Source organism: Anomaloglossus baeobatrachus (assembly GCF_048569485.1).
Source record: "Anomaloglossus baeobatrachus isolate aAnoBae1 chromosome 9 unlocalized genomic scaffold, aAnoBae1.hap1 SUPER_9_unloc_5, whole genome shotgun sequence".
Classification (NCBI taxonomy): Eukaryota; Metazoa; Chordata; class Amphibia; order Anura; family Aromobatidae; genus Anomaloglossus; species Anomaloglossus baeobatrachus.
The window spans coordinates 170,888-187,085 of NW_027441823.1; the positions used below are offsets into that span (position 1 = coordinate 170,888).

The 16,198-nt window shown below is 46.9% G+C and overlaps 12 non-coding genes across 12 annotated transcripts; all 12 read right to left on the minus strand.

The window, feature by feature from the left end:
- Positions 1–1,097: 1,097 nt before the first annotated feature.
- LOC142259876 (U2 spliceosomal RNA) lies at positions 1,098–1,288 on the minus strand. Its single transcript, XR_012728226.1, has one exon. It is a non-coding gene; the product is annotated as a U2 spliceosomal RNA (small nuclear RNA).
- A 1,117-nt stretch (positions 1,289–2,405) lies between these two features.
- On the minus strand, positions 2,406–2,596 carry LOC142259877 (U2 spliceosomal RNA). The gene has a single exon (XR_012728227.1). It is a non-coding gene; the product is annotated as a U2 spliceosomal RNA (small nuclear RNA).
- A 1,117-nt stretch (positions 2,597–3,713) lies between these two features.
- LOC142259878 (U2 spliceosomal RNA) lies at positions 3,714–3,904 on the minus strand. Its single transcript, XR_012728228.1, has one exon. It is a non-coding gene; the product is annotated as a U2 spliceosomal RNA (small nuclear RNA).
- Positions 3,905–5,021: 1,117 nt separating this feature from the next.
- On the minus strand, positions 5,022–5,212 carry LOC142259880 (U2 spliceosomal RNA). The gene has a single exon (XR_012728230.1). It is a non-coding gene; the product is annotated as a U2 spliceosomal RNA (small nuclear RNA).
- Positions 5,213–6,329: 1,117 nt separating this feature from the next.
- On the minus strand, positions 6,330–6,520 carry LOC142259881 (U2 spliceosomal RNA). Its single transcript, XR_012728231.1, has one exon. It is a non-coding gene; the product is annotated as a U2 spliceosomal RNA (small nuclear RNA).
- A 1,117-nt stretch (positions 6,521–7,637) lies between these two features.
- LOC142259882 (U2 spliceosomal RNA) lies at positions 7,638–7,828 on the minus strand. Its single transcript, XR_012728232.1, has one exon. It is a non-coding gene; the product is annotated as a U2 spliceosomal RNA (small nuclear RNA).
- A 1,117-nt stretch (positions 7,829–8,945) lies between these two features.
- On the minus strand, positions 8,946–9,136 carry LOC142259883 (U2 spliceosomal RNA). Its single transcript, XR_012728233.1, has one exon. It is a non-coding gene; the product is annotated as a U2 spliceosomal RNA (small nuclear RNA).
- Positions 9,137–10,253: 1,117 nt separating this feature from the next.
- LOC142259884 (U2 spliceosomal RNA) lies at positions 10,254–10,444 on the minus strand. Its single transcript, XR_012728234.1, has one exon. It is a non-coding gene; the product is annotated as a U2 spliceosomal RNA (small nuclear RNA).
- A 1,117-nt stretch (positions 10,445–11,561) lies between these two features.
- Positions 11,562–11,752, minus strand: LOC142259886 (U2 spliceosomal RNA). Its single transcript, XR_012728235.1, has one exon. It is a non-coding gene; the product is annotated as a U2 spliceosomal RNA (small nuclear RNA).
- A 1,117-nt stretch (positions 11,753–12,869) lies between these two features.
- LOC142259887 (U2 spliceosomal RNA) lies at positions 12,870–13,060 on the minus strand. Its single transcript, XR_012728236.1, has one exon. It is a non-coding gene; the product is annotated as a U2 spliceosomal RNA (small nuclear RNA).
- Positions 13,061–14,177: 1,117 nt separating this feature from the next.
- On the minus strand, positions 14,178–14,368 carry LOC142259888 (U2 spliceosomal RNA). Its single transcript, XR_012728237.1, has one exon. It is a non-coding gene; the product is annotated as a U2 spliceosomal RNA (small nuclear RNA).
- A 1,117-nt stretch (positions 14,369–15,485) lies between these two features.
- On the minus strand, positions 15,486–15,676 carry LOC142259889 (U2 spliceosomal RNA). The gene has a single exon (XR_012728238.1). It is a non-coding gene; the product is annotated as a U2 spliceosomal RNA (small nuclear RNA).
- Positions 15,677–16,198: the final 522 nt, after the last annotated feature.

A 16,198-nucleotide genomic window follows, 5' to 3' on the forward strand; every position in this document is an offset into this window, starting at 1 on the left:
AGTGGCACCCTGGCCTATGCCGGACACATCTTAGGGAGAGAGAGCGAGAGGGAGACAAACCCACGCCTACACAAGACATTTTGTCACCCAAGCCAACCCTTGAAAAGGCTGCTTTGCAGAGCAAAAACAAGAAGAATGGTGCGTTTTGCAGCCGCCGCCCACTGCAATGAATCTGAATAACTCCTCCTTTAGGGCGCAAGCAACTCCCCTCCCCCTTGCAGTCTTTCCAATTCACGATACAAAAAGACGGACAGGACAGGTTGCCTGACTTTCCGTCACTGCCACCCTTTGCCATCCTTACCCGTAGAAAGCCCTTTCATCATCCCCAAACCCTAATCTTTTCCCTTTCCTTCCCAGCCCCCAAACCCTGCCCTCTGTACCTTTCTCACCACCCGCTTCCCTTCTCCTGTCATCCCCCTACCACCCGGGAAAAAAAGAGATTGCCCCCTCCTTCCACTAGCCCACCCTCCCACCCAAAGAACAACTTCTTCTGCGCAGCTTGTTTTCTAGGCAGCAGCGCTATTGTGATGTCATCGGGGGGCATTGTGACAAGCCGCCAGTGTTCCGTCTCTTCATGTTGTGCACTGTTCAAACCGAAAATACATCAACAGGCAGGCTACAGAAAAGCTTACTAACAAAGGTTAGAGAGGGGCTTTCTCAGAGGGCTTTTTACAGTTTGTCTATTCCCAATTAGCCGGTTTAGTATACTTAATGAAAGTACTAATTCTTTCATAGGCCGCCCATTCTTCTTAGTATTTGACGTTCAGGTAACAACAGGTAACTTTATTTGGAGTGGAAGCAGAGAGATAACACCAGATGCCAATTGTAGATCCTCTCACACCTGTGGTCACTGCAGCATCTGACTCCACTTTGTCCAAAAGGGATCTATTCCATTCAATTACACATGATCTAGATTAGACTGACAACAAGATACTGCACGGGACATAGCAGAGTTGGTGAAGTTGAGTGGTGATGAGTTTGCTATTTGGATGAATAAAGCAAGTAAAAAGTGTGTTAGATAAAAATTCATTTCAATTCGCTAATCGGGCTAATATGAATCAGGTGAATCGAGTTCTGCTTTTGGAAACTGGGTTAAGAAGGGGTGCACCGTTCCTGGAGGTACTGCAATACCAGGTCAATGCGTGGAGTGGACAGAGCAAGCTCTTTTTCCATCTCCCTGTTCTAAAAATCCATTTAATATATGGTCCCCAGATAGGGGACGTATCAGATATTAAACTGATAAGAACAGATACTACACTTGATCTTAGCCAAAAGGCCGAGAAGCGATAACCAGAATTGGTTTGGGCCTCGAGTGGCACCCTGGCCTATGCCGGACACATCTTAGGGAGAGAGAGCGAGAGGGAGACAAACCCACGCCTACACAAGACATTTTGTCACCCAAGCCAACCCTTGAAAAGGCTGCTTTGCAGAGCAAAAACAAGAAGAATGGTGCGTTTTGCAGCCGCCGCCCACTGCAATGAATCTGAATAACTCCTCCTTTAGGGCGCAAGCAACTCCCCTCCCCCTTGCAGTCTTTCCAATTCACGATACAAAAAGACGGACAGGACAGGTTGCCTGACTTTCCGTCACTGCCACCCTTTGCCATCCTTACCCGTAGAAAGCCCTTTCATCATCCCCAAACCCTAATCTTTTCCCTTTCCTTCCCAGCCCCCAAACCCTGCCCTCTGTACCTTTCTCACCACCCGCTTCCCTTCTCCTGTCATCCCCCTACCACCCGGGAAAAAAAGAGATTGCCCCCTCCTTCCACTAGCCCACCCTCCCACCCAAAGAACAACTTCTTCTGCGCAGCTTGTTTTCTAGGCAGCAGCGCTATTGTGATGTCATCGGGGGGCATTGTGACAAGCCGCCAGTGTTCCGTCTCTTCATGTTGTGCACTGTTCAAACCGAAAATACATCAACAGGCAGGCTACAGAAAAGCTTACTAACAAAGGTTAGAGAGGGGCTTTCTCAGAGGGCTTTTTACAGTTTGTCTATTCCCAATTAGCCGGTTTAGTATACTTAATGAAAGTACTAATTCTTTCATAGGCCGCCCATTCTTAGTATTTGACGTTCAGGTAACAACAGGTACCTTTATTTGGAGTGGAAGCAGAGAGATAACACCAGATGCCAATTGTAGATCCTCTCACACCTGTGGTCACTGCAGCATCTGACTCCACTTTGTCCAAAAGGGATCTATTCCATTCAATTACACATGATCTAGATTAGACTGACAACAAGATACTGCACGGGACATAGCAGAGTTGGTGAAGTTGAGTGGTGATGAGTTTGCTATTTGGATGAATAAAGCAAGTAAAAAGTGTGTTAGATAAAAATTCATTTCAATTCGCTAATCGGGCTAATATGAATCAGGTGAATCGAGTTCTGCTTTTGGAAACTGGGTTAAGAAGGGGTGCACCGTTCCTGGAGGTACTGCAATACCAGGTCAATGCGTGGAGTGGACAGAGCAAGCTCTTTTTCCATCTCCCTGTTCTAAAAATCCATTTAATATATGGTCCCCAGATAGGGGACGTATCAGATATTAAACTGATAAGAACAGATACTACACTTGATCTTAGCCAAAAGGCCGAGAAGCGATAACCAGAATTGGTTTGGGCCTCGAGTGGCACCCTGGCCTATGCCGGACACATCTTAGGGAGAGAGAGCGAGAGGGAGACAAACCCACGCCTACACAAGACATTTTGTCACCCAAGCCAACCCTTGAAAAGGCTGCTTTGCAGAGCAAAAACAAGAAGAATGGTGCGTTTTGCAGCCGCCGCCCACTGCAATGAATCTGAATAACTCCTCCTTTAGGGCGCAAGCAACTCCCCTCCCCCTTGCAGTCTTTCCAATTCACGATACAAAAAGACGGACAGGACAGGTTGCCTGACTTTCCGTCACTGCCACCCTTTGCCATCCTTACCCGTAGAAAGCCCTTTCATCATCCCCAAACCCTAATCTTTTCCCTTTCCTTCCCAGCCCCCAAACCCTGCCCTCTGTACCTTTCTCACCACCCGCTTCCCTTCTCCTGTCATCCCCCTACCACCCGGGAAAAAAAGAGATTGCCCCCTCCTTCCACTAGCCCACCCTCCCACCCAAAGAACAACTTCTTCTGCGCAGCTTGTTTTCTAGGCAGCAGCGCTATTGTGATGTCATCGGGGGGCATTGTGACAAGCCGCCAGTGTTCCGTCTCTTCATGTTGTGCACTGTTCAAACCGAAAATACATCAACAGGCAGGCTACAGAAAAGCTTACTAACAAAGGTTAGAGAGGGGCTTTCTCAGAGGGCTTTTTACAGTTTGTCTATTCCCAATTAGCCGGTTTAGTATACTTAATGAAAGTACTAATTCTTTCATAGGCCGCCCATTCTTAGTATTTGACGTTCAGGTAACAACAGGTAACTTTATTTGGAGTGGAAGCAGAGAGATAACACCAGATGCCAATTGTAGATCCTCTCACACCTGTGGTCACTGCAGCATCTGACTCCACTTTGTCCAAAAGGGATCTATTCCATTCAATTACACATGATCTAGATTAGACTGACAACAAGATACTGCACGGGACATAGCAGAGTTGGTGAAGTTGAGTGGTGATGAGTTTGCTATTTGGATGAATAAAGCAAGTAAAAAGTGTGTTAGATAAAAATTAATTTCAATTCGCTAATCGGGCTAATATGAATCAGGTGAATCGAGTTCTGCTTTTGGAAACTGGGTTAAGAAGGGGTGCACCGTTCCTGGAGGTACTGCAATACCAGGTCAATGCGTGGAGTGGACAGAGCAAGCTCTTTTTCCATCTCCCTGTTCTAAAAATCCATTTAATATATGGTCCCCAGATAGGGGACGTATCAGATATTAAACTGATAAGAACAGATACTACACTTGATCTTAGCCAAAAGGCCGAGAAGCGATAACCAGAATTGGTTTGGGCCTCGAGTGGCACCCTGGCCTATGCCGGACACATCTTAGGGAGAGAGAGCGAGAGGGAGACAAACCCACGCCTACACAAGACATTTTGTCACCCAAGCCAACCCTTGAAAAGGCTGCTTTGCAGAGCAAAAACAAGAAGAATGGTGCGTTTTGCAGCCGCCGCCCACTGCAATGAATCTGAATAACTCCTCCTTTAGGGCGCAAGCAACTCCCCTCCCCCTTGCAGTCTTTCCAATTCACGATACAAAAAGACGGACAGGACAGGTTGCCTGACTTTCCGTCACTGCCACCCTTTGCCATCCTTACCCGTAGAAAGCCCTTTCATCATCCCCAAACCCTAATCTTTTCCCTTTCCTTCCCAGCCCCCAAACCCTGCCCTCTGTACCTTTCTCACCACCCGCTTCCCTTCTCCTGTCATCCCCCTACCACCCGGGAAAAAAAGAGATTGCCCCCTCCTTCCACTAGCCCACCCTCCCACCCAAAGAACAACTTCTTCTGCGCAGCTTGTTTTCTAGGCAGCAGCGCTATTGTGATGTCATCGGGGGGCATTGTGACAAGCCGCCAGTGTTCCGTCTCTTCATGTTGTGCACTGTTCAAACCGAAAATACATCAACAGGCAGGCTACAGAAAAGCTTACTAACAAAGGTTAGAGAGGGGCTTTCTCAGAGGGCTTTTTACAGTTTGTCTATTCCCAATTAGCCGGTTTAGTATACTTAATGAAAGTACTAATTCTTTCATAGGCCGCCCATTCTTAGTATTTGACGTTCAGGTAACAACAGGTAACTTTATTTGGAGTGGAAGCAGAGAGATAACACCAGATGCCAATTGTAGATCCTCTCACACCTGTGGTCACTGCAGCATCTGACTCCACTTTGTCCAAAAGGGATCTATTCCATTCAATTACACATGATCTAGATTAGACTGACAACAAGATACTGCACGGGACATAGCAGAGTTGGTGAAGTTGAGTGGTGATGAGTTTGCTATTTGGATGAATAAAGCAAGTAAAAAGTGTGTTAGATAAAAATTCATTTCAATTCGCTAATCGGGCTAATATGAATCAGGTGAATCGAGTTCTGCTTTTGGAAACTGGGTTAAGAAGGGGTGCACCGTTCCTGGAGGTACTGCAATACCAGGTCAATGCGTGGAGTGGACAGAGCAAGCTCTTTTTCCATCTCCCTGTTCTAAAAATCCATTTAATATATGGTCCCCAGATAGGGGACGTATCAGATATTAAACTGATAAGAACAGATACTACACTTGATCTTAGCCAAAAGGCCGAGAAGCGATAACCAGAATTGGTTTGGGCCTCGAGTGGCACCCTGGCCTATGCCGGACACATCTTAGGGAGAGAGAGCGAGAGGGAGACAAACCCACGCCTACACAAGACATTTTGTCACCCAAGCCAACCCTTGAAAAGGCTGCTTTGCAGAGCAAAAACAAGAAGAATGGTGCGTTTTGCAGCCGCCGCCCACTGCAATGAATCTGAATAACTCCTCCTTTAGGGCGCAAGCAACTCCCCTCCCCCTTGCAGTCTTTCCAATTCACGATACAAAAAGACGGACAGGACAGGTTGCCTGACTTTCCGTCACTGCCACCCTTTGCCATCCTTACCCGTAGAAAGCCCTTTCATCATCCCCAAACCCTAATCTTTTCCCTTTCCTTCCCAGCCCCCAAACCCTGCCCTCTGTACCTTTCTCACCACCCGCTTCCCTTCTCCTGTCATCCCCCTACCACCCGGGAAAAAAAGAGATTGCCCCCTCCTTCCACTAGCCCACCCTCCCACCCAAAGAACAACTTCTTCTGCGCAGCTTGTTTTCTAGGCAGCAGCGCTATTGTGATGTCATCGGGGGGCATTGTGACAAGCCGCCAGTGTTCCGTCTCTTCATGTTGTGCACTGTTCAAACCGAAAATACATCAACAGGCAGGCTACAGAAAAGCTTACTAACAAAGGTTAGAGAGGGGCTTTCTCAGAGGGCTTTTTACAGTTTGTCTATTCCCAATTAGCCGGTTTAGTATACTTAATGAAAGTACTAATTCTTTCATAGGCCGCCCATTCTTAGTATTTGACGTTCAGGTAACAACAGGTAACTTTATTTGGAGTGGAAGCAGAGAGATAACACCAGATGCCAATTGTAGATCCTCTCACACCTGTGGTCACTGCAGCATCTGACTCCACTTTGTCCAAAAGGGATCTATTCCATTCAATTACACATGATCTAGATTAGACTGACAACAAGATACTGCACGGGACATAGCAGAGTTGGTGAAGTTGAGTGGTGATGAGTTTGCTATTTGGATGAATAAAGCAAGTAAAAAGTGTGTTAGATAAAAATTCATTTCAATTCGCTAATCGGGCTAATATGAATCAGGTGAATCGAGTTCTGCTTTTGGAAACTGGGTTAAGAAGGGGTGCACCGTTCCTGGAGGTACTGCAATACCAGGTCAATGCGTGGAGTGGACAGAGCAAGCTCTTTTTCCATCTCCCTGTTCTAAAAATCCATTTAATATATGGTCCCCAGATAGGGGACGTATCAGATATTAAACTGATAAGAACAGATACTACACTTGATCTTAGCCAAAAGGCCGAGAAGCGATAACCAGAATTGGTTTGGGCCTCGAGTGGCACCCTGGCCTATGCCGGACACATCTTAGGGAGAGAGAGCGAGAGGGAGACAAACCCACGCCTACACAAGACATTTTGTCACCCAAGCCAACCCTTGAAAAGGCTGCTTTGCAGAGCAAAAACAAGAAGAATGGTGCATTTTGCAGCCGCCGCCCACTGCAATGAATCTGAATAACTCCTCCTTTAGGGCGCAAGCAACTCCCCTCCCCCTTGCAGTCTTTCCAATTCACGATACAAAAAGACGGACAGGACAGGTTGCCTGACTTTCCGTCACTGCCACCCTTTGCCATCCTTACCCGTAGAAAGCCCTTTCATCATCCCCAAACCCTAATCTTTTCCCTTTCCTTCCCAGCCCCCAAACCCTGCCCTCTGTACCTTTCTCACCACCCGCTTCCCTTCTCCTGTCATCCCCCTACCACCCGGGAAAAAAAGAGATTGCCCCCTCCTTCCACTAGCCCACCCTCCCACCCAAAGAACAACTTCTTCTGCGCAGCTTGTTTTCTAGGCAGCAGCGCTATTGTGATGTCATCGGGGGGCATTGTGACAAGCCGCCAGTGTTCCGTCTCTTCATGTTGTGCACTGTTCAAACCGAAAATACATCAACAGGCAGGCTACAGAAAAGCTTACTAACAAAGGTTAGAGAGGGGCTTTCTCAGAGGGCTTTTTACAGTTTGTCTATTCCCAATTAGCCGGTTTAGTATACTTAATGAAAGTACTAATTCTTTCATAGGCCGCCCATTCTTAGTATTTGACGTTCAGGTAACAACAGGTAACTTTATTTGGAGTGGAAGCAGAGAGATAACACCAGATGCCAATTGTAGATCCTCTCACACCTGTGGTCACTGCAGCATCTGACTCCACTTTGTCCAAAAGGGATCTATTCCATTCAATTACACATGATCTAGATTAGACTGACAACAAGATACTGCACGGGACATAGCAGAGTTGGTGAAGTTGAGTGGTGATGAGTTTGCTATTTGGATGAATAAAGCAAGTAAAAAGTGTGTTAGATAAAAATTCATTTCAATTCGCTAATCGGGCTAATATGAATCAGGTGAATCGAGTTCTGCTTTTGGAAACTGGGTTAAGAAGGGGTGCACCGTTCCTGGAGGTACTGCAATACCAGGTCAATGCGTGGAGTGGACAGAGCAAGCTCTTTTTCCATCTCCCTGTTCTAAAAATCCATTTAATATATGGTCCCCAGATAGGGGACGTATCAGATATTAAACTGATAAGAACAGATACTACACTTGATCTTAGCCAAAAGGCCGAGAAGCGATAACCAGAATTGGTTTGGGCCTCGAGTGGCACCCTGGCCTATGCCGGACACATCTTAGGGAGAGAGAGCGAGAGGGAGACAAACCCACGCCTACACAAGACATTTTGTCACCCAAGCCAACCCTTGAAAAGGCTGCTTTGCAGAGCAAAAACAAGAAGAATGGTGCGTTTTGCAGCCGCCGCCCACTGCAATGAATCTGAATAACTCCTCCTTTAGGGCGCAAGCAACTCCCCTACCCCTTGCAGTCTTTCCAATTCACGATACAAAAAGACGGACAGGACAGGTTGCCTGACTTTCCGTCACTGCCACCCTTTGCCATCCTTACCCGTAGAAAGCCCTTTCATCATCCCCAAACCCTAATCTTTTCCCTTTCCTTCCCAGCCCCCAAACCCTGCCCTCTGTACCTTTCTCACCACCCGCTTCCCTTCTCCTGTCATCCCCCTACCACCCGGGAAAAAAAGAGATTGCCCCCTCCTTCCACTAGCCCACCCTCCCACCCAAAGAACAACTTCTTCTGCGCAGCTTGTTTTCTAGGCAGCAGCGCTATTGTGATGTCATCGGGGGGCATTGTGACAAGCCGCCAGTGTTCCGTCTCTTCATGTTGTGCACTGTTCAAACCGAAAATACATCAACAGGCAGGCTACAGAAAAGCTTACTAACAAAGGTTAGAGAGGGGCTTTCTCAGAGGGCTTTTTACAGTTTGTCTATTCCCAATTAGCCGGTTTAGTATACTTAATGAAAGTACTAATTCTTTCATAGTCCGCCCATTCTTAGTATTTGACGTTCAGGTAACAACAGGTAACTTTATTTGGAGTGGAAGCAGAGAGATAACACCAGATGCCAATTGTAGATCCTCTCACACCTGTGGTCACTGCAGCATCTGACTCCACTTTGTCCAAAAGGGATCTATTCCATTCAATTACACATGATCTAGATTAGACTGACAACAAGATACTGCACGGGACATAGCAGAGTTGGTGAAGTTGAGTGGTGATGAGTTTGCTATTTGGATGAATAAAGCAAGTAAAAAGTGTGTTAGATAAAAATTCATTTCAATTCGCTAATCGGGCTAATATGAATCAGGTGAATCGAGTTCTGCTTTTGGAAACTGGGTTAAGAAGGGGTGCACCGTTCCTGGAGGTACTGCAATACCAGGTCAATGCGTGGAGTGGACAGAGCAAGCTCTTTTTCCATCTCCCTGTTCTAAAAATCCATTTAATATATGGTCCCCAGATAGGGGACGTATCAGATATTAAACTGATAAGAACAGATACTACACTTGATCTTAGCCAAAAGGCCGAGAAGCGATAACCAGAATTGGTTTGGGCCTCGAGTGACACCCTGGCCTATGCCGGACACATCTTAGGGAGAGAGAGCGAGAGGGAGACAAACCCACGCCTACACAAGACATTTTGTCACCCAAGCCAACCCTTGAAAAGGCTGCTTTGCAGAGCAAAAACAAGAAGAATGGTGCGTTTTGCAGCCGCCGCCCACTGCAATGAATCTGAATAACTCCTCCTTTAGGGCGCAAGCAACTCCCCTCCCCCTTGCAGTCTTTCCAATTCACGATACAAAAAGACGGACAGGACAGGTTGCCTGACTTTCCGTCACTGCCACCCTTTGCCATCCTTACCCGTAGAAAGCCCTTTCATCATCCCCAAACCCTAATCTTTTCCCTTTCCTTCCCAGCCCCCAAACCCTGCCCTCTGTACCTTTCTCACCACCCGCTTCCCTTCTCCTGTCATCCCCCTACCACCCGGGAAAAAAAGAGATTGCCCCCTCCTTCCACTAGCCCACCCTCCCACCCAAAGAACAACTTCTTCTGCGCAGCTTGTTTTCTAGGCAGCAGCGCTATTGTGATGTCATCGGGGGGCATTGTGACAAGCCGCCAGTGTTCCGTCTCTTCATGTTGTGCACTGTTCAAACCGAAAATACATCAACAGGCAGGCTACAGAAAAGCTTACTAACAAAGGTTAGAGAGGGGCTTTCTCAGAGGGCTTTTTACAGTTTGTCTATTCCCAATTAGCCGGTTTAGTATACTTAATGAAAGTACTAATTCTTTCATAGGCCGCCCATTCTTAGTATTTGACGTTCAGGTAACAACAGGTAACTTTATTTGGAGTGGAAGCAGAGAGATAACACCAGATGCCAATTGTAGATCCTCTCACACCTGTGGTCACTGCAGCATCTGACTCCACTTTGTCCAAAAGGGATCTATTCCATTCAATTACACATGATCTAGATTAGACTGACAACAAGATACTGCACGGGACATAGCAGAGTTGGTGAAGTTGAGTGGTGATGAGTTTGCTATTTGGATGAATAAAGCAAGTAAAAAGTGTGTTAGATAAAAATTCATTTCAATTCGCTAATCGGGCTAATATGAATCAGGTGAATCGAGTTCTGCTTTTGGAAACTGGGTTAAGAAGGGGTGCACCGTTCCTGGAGGTACTGCAATACCAGGTCAATGCGTGGAGTGGACAGAGCAAGCTCTTTTTCCATCTCCCTGTTCTAAAAATCCATTTAATATATGGTCCCCAGATAGGGGACGTATCAGATATTAAACTGATAAGAACAGATACTACACTTGATCTTAGCCAAAAGGCCGAGAAGCGATAACCAGAATTGGTTTGGGCCTCGAGTGGCACCCTGGCCTATGCCGGACACATCTTAGGGAGAGAGAGCGAGAGGGAGACAAACCCACGCCTACACAAGACATTTTGTCACCCAAGCCAACCCTTGAAAAGGCTGCTTTGCAGAGCAAAAACAAGAAGAATGGTGCGTTTTGCAGCCGCCGCCCACTGCAATGAATCTGAATAACTCCTCCTTTAGGGCGCAAGCAACTCCCCTCCCCCTTGCAGTCTTTCCAATTCACGATACAAAAAGACGGACAGGACAGGTTGCCTGACTTTCCGTCACTGCCACCCTTTGCCATCCTTACCCGTAGAAAGCCCTTTCATCATCCCCAAACCCTAATCTTTTCCCTTTCCTTCCCAGCCCCCAAACCCTGCCCTCTGTACCTTTCTCACCACCCGCTTCCCTTCTCCTGTCATCCCCCTACCACCCGGGAAAAAAAGAGATTGCCCCCTCCTTCCACTAGCCCACCCTCCCACCCAAAGAACAACTTCTTCTGCGCAGCTTGTTTTCTAGGCAGCAGCGCTATTGTGATGTCATCGGGGGGCATTGTGACAAGCCGCCAGTGTTCCGTCTCTTCATGTTGTGCACTGTTCAAACCGAAAATACATCAACAGGCAGGCTACAGAAAAGCTTACTAACAAAGGTTAGAGAGGGGCTTTCTCAGAGGGCTTTTTACAGTTTGTCTATTCCCAATTAGCCGGTTTAGTATACTTAATGAAAGTACTAATTCTTTCATAGGCCGCCCATTCTTAGTATTTGACGTTCAGGTAACAACAGGTAACTTTATTTGGAGTGGAAGCAGAGAGATAACACCAGATGCCAATTGTAGATCCTCTCACACCTGTGGTCACTGCAGCATCTGACTCCACTTTGTCCAAAAGGGATCTATTCCATTCAATTACACATGATCTAGATTAGACTGACAACAAGATACTGCACGGGACATAGCAGAGTTGGTGAAGTTGAGTGGTGATGAGTTTGCTATTTGGATGAATAAAGCAAGTAAAAAGTGTGTTAGATAAAAATTAATTTCAATTCGCTAATCGGGCTAATATGAATCAGGTGAATCGAGTTCTGCTTTTGGAAACTGGGTTAAGAAGGGGTGCACCGTTCCTGGAGGTACTGCAATACCAGGTCAATGCGTGGAGTGGACAGAGCAAGCTCTTTTTCCATCTCCCTGTTCTAAAAATCCATTTAATATATGGTCCCCAGATAGGGGACGTATCAGATATTAAACTGATAAGAACAGATACTACACTTGATCTTAGCCAAAAGGCCGAGAAGCGATAACCAGAATTGGTTTGGGCCTCGAGTGGCACCCTGGCCTATGCCGGACACATCTTAGGGAGAGAGAGCGAGAGGGAGACAAACCCACGCCTACACAAGACATTTTGTCACCCAAGCCAACCCTTGAAAAGGCTGCTTTGCAGAGCAAAAACAAGAAGAATGGTGCGTTTTGCAGCCGCCGCCCACTGCAATGAATCTGAATAACTCCTCCTTTAGGGCGCAAGCAACTCCCCTCCCCCTTGCAGTCTTTCCAATTCACGATACAAAAAGACGGACAGGACAGGTTGCCTGACTTTCCGTCACTGCCACCCTTTGCCATCCTTACCCGTAGAAAGCCCTTTCATCATCCCCAAACCCTAATCTTTTCCCTTTCCTTCCCAGCCCCCAAACCCTGCCCTCTGTACCTTTCTCACCACCCGCTTCCCTTCTCCTGTCATCCCCCTACCACCCGGGAAAAAAAGAGATTGCCCCCTCCTTCCACTAGCCCACCCTCCCACCCAAAGAACAACTTCTTCTGCGCAGCTTGTTTTCTAGGCAGCAGCGCTATTGTGATGTCATCGGGGGGCATTGTGACAAGCCGCCAGTGTTCCGTCTCTTCATGTTGTGCACTGTTCAAACCGAAAATACATCAACAGGCAGGCTACAGAAAAGCTTACTAACAAAGGTTAGAGAGGGGCTTTCTCAGAGGGCTTTTTACAGTTTGTCTATTCCCAATTAGCCGGTTTAGTATACTTAATGAAAGTACTAATTCTTTCATAGGCCGCCCATTCTTAGTATTTGACGTTCAGGTAACAACAGGTAACTTTATTTGGAGTGGAAGCAGAGAGATAACACCAGATGCCAATTGTAGATCCTCTCACACCTGTGGTCACTGCAGCATCTGACTCCACTTTGTCCAAAAGGGATCTATTCCATTCAATTACACATGATCTAGATTAGACTGACAACAAGATACTGCACGGGACATAGCAGAGTTGGTGAAGTTGAGTGGTGATGAGTTTGCTATTTGGATGAATAAAGCAAGTAAAAAGTGTGTTAGATAAAAATTCATTTCAATTCGCTAATCGGGCTAATATGAATCAGGTGAATCGAGTTCTGCTTTTGGAAACTGGGTTAAGAAGGGGTGCACCGTTCCTGGAGGTACTGCAATACCAGGTCAATGCGTGGAGTGGACAGAGCAAGCTCTTTTTCCATCTCCCTGTTCTAAAAATCCATTTAATATATGGTCCCCAGATAGGGGACGTATCAGATATTAAACTGATAAGAACAGATACTACACTTGATCTTAGCCAAAAGGCCGAGAAGCGATAACCAGAATTGGTTTGGGCCTCGAGTGGCACCCTGGCCTATGCCGGACACATCTTAGGGAGAGAGAGCGAGAGGGAGACAAACCCACGCCTACACAAGACATTTTGTCACCCAAGCCAACCCTTGAAAAGGCTGCTTTGCAGAGCAAAAACAAGAAGAATGGTGCGTTTTGCAGCCGCCGCCCACTGCAATGAATCTGAAAAACTCCTCCTTTAGGGCGCAAGCAACTCCCCTCCCCCTTGCAGTCTTTCCAATTCACGATACAAAAAGACGGACAGGACAGGTTGCCTGACTTTCCGTCACTGCCACCCTTTGCCATCCTTACCCGTAGAAAGCCCTTTCATCATCCCCAAACCCTAATCTTTTCCCTTTCCTTCCCAGCCCCCAAACCCTGCCCTCTGTACCTTTCTCACCACCCGCTTCCCTTCTCCTGTCATCCCCCTACCACCCGGGAAAAAAAGAGATTGCCCCCTCCTTCCACTAGCCCACCCTCCCACCCAAAGAACAACTTCTTCTGCGCAGCTTGTTTTCTAGGCAGCAGCGCTATTGTGATGTCATCGGGGGGCATTGTGACAAGCCGCCAGTGTTCCGTCTCTTCATGTTGTGCACTGTTCAAACCGAAAATACATCAACAGGCAGGCTACAGAAAAGCTTACTAACAAAGGTTAGAGAGGGGCTTTCTCAGAGGGCTTTTTACAGTTTGTCTATTCCCAATTAGCCGGTTTAGTATACTTAATGAAAGTACTAATTCTTTCATAGGCCGCCCATTCTTAGTATTTGACGTTCAGGTAACAACAGGTAACTTTATTTGGAGTGGAAGCAGAGAGATAACACCAGATGCCAATTGTAGATCCTCTCACACCTGTGGTCACTGCAGCATCTGACTCCACTTTGTCCAAAAGGGATCTATTCCATTCAATTACACATGATCTAGATTAGACTGACAACAAGATACTGCACGGGACATAGCAGAGTTGGTGAAGTTGAGTGGTGATGAGTTTGCTATTTGGATGAATAAAGCAAGTAAAAAGTGTGTTAGATAAAAATTCATTTCAATTCGCTAATCGGGCTAATATGAATCAGGTGAATCGAGTTCTGCTTTTGGAAACTGGGTTAAGAAGGGGTGCACCGTTCCTGGAGGTACTGCAATACCAGGTCAATGCGTGGAGTGGACAGAGCAAGCTCTTTTTCCATCTCCCTGTTCTAAAAATCCATTTAATATATGGTCCCCAGATAGGGGACGTATCAGATATTAAACTGATAAGAACAGATACTACACTTGATCTTAGCCAAAAGGCCGAGAAGCGATAACCAGAATTGGTTTGGGCCTCGAGTGGCACCCTGGCCTATGCCGGACACATCTTAGGGAGAGAGAGCGAGAGGGAGACAAACCCACGCCTACACAAGACATTTTGTCACCCAAGCCAACCCTTGAAAAGGCTGCTTTGCAGAGCAAAAACAAGAAGAATGGTGCGTTTTGCAGCCGCCGCCCACTGCAATGAATCTGAATAACTCCTCCTTTAGGGCGCAAGCAACTCCCCTCCCCCTTGCAGTCTTTCCAATTCACGATACAAAAAGACGGACAGGACAGGTTGCCTGACTTTCCGTCACTGCCACCCTTTGCCATCCTTACCCGTAGAAAGCCCTTTCATCATCCCCAAACCCTAATCTTTTCCCTTTCCTTCCCAGCCCCCAAACCCTGCCCTCTGTACCTTTCTCACCACCCGCTTCCCTTCTCCTGTCATCCCCCTACCACCCGGGAAAAAAAGAGATTGCCCCCTCCTTCCACTAGCCCACCCTCCCACCCAAAGAACAACTTCTTCTGCGCAGCTTGTTTTCTAGGCAGCAGCGCTATTGTGATGTCATCGGGGGGCATTGTGACAAGCCGCCAGTATTCCGTCTCTTCATGTTGTGCACTGTTCAAACCGAAAATACATCAACAGGCAGGCTACAGAAAAGCTTACTAACAAAGGTTAGAGAGGGGCTTTCTCAGAGGGCTTTTTACAGTTTGTCTATTCCCAATTAGCCGGTTTAGTATACTTAATGAAAGTACTAATTCTTTCATAGGCCGCCCATTCTTAGTATTTGACGTTCAGGTAACAACAGGTAACTTTATTTGGAGTGGAAGCAGAGAGATAACACCAGATGCCAATTGTAGATCCTCTCACACCTGTGGTCACTGCAGCATCTGACTCCACTTTGTCCAAAAGGGATCTATTCCATTCAATTACACATGATCTAGATTAGACTGACAACAAGATACTGCACGGGACATAGCAGAGTTGGTGAAGTTGAGTGGTGATGAGTTTGCTATTTGGATGAATAAAGCAAGTAAAAAGTGTGTTAGATAAAAATTCATTTCAATTCGCTAATCGGGCTAATATGAATCAGGTGAATCGAGTTCTGCTTTTGGAAACTGGGTTAAGAAGGGGTGCACCGTTCCTGGAGGTACTGCAATACCAGGTCAATGCGTGGAGTGGACAGAGCAAGCTCTTTTTCCATCTCCCTGTTCTAAAAATCCATTTAATATATGGTCCCCAGATAGGGGACGTATCAGATATTAAACTGATAAGAACAGATACTACACTTGATCTTAGCCAAAAGGCCGAGAAGCGATAACCAGAATTGGTTTGGGCCTCGAGTGGCACCCTGGCCTATGCCGGACACATCTTAGGGAGAGAGAGCGAGAGGGAGACAAACCCACGCCTACACAAGACATTTTGTCACCCAAGCCAACCCTTGAAAAGGCTGCTTTGCAGAGCAAAAACAAGAAGAATGGTGCGTTTTGCAGCCGCCGCCCACTGCAATGAATCTGAAAAACTCCTCCTTTAGGGCGCAAGCAACTCCCCTCCCCCTTGCAGTCTTTCCAATTCACGATACAAAAAGACGGACAGGACAGGTTGCCTGACTTTCCGTCACTGCCACCCTTTGCCATCCTTACCCGTAGAAAGCCCTTTCATCATCCCCAAACCCTAATCTTTTCCCTTTCCTTCCCAGCCCCCAAACCCTGCCCTCTGTACCTTTCTCACCACCCGCTTCCCTTCTCCTGTCATCCCCCTACCACCCGGGAAAAAAAGAGATTGCCCCCTCCTTCCACTAGCCCACCCTCCCACCCAAAGAACAACTTCTTCTGCGCAGC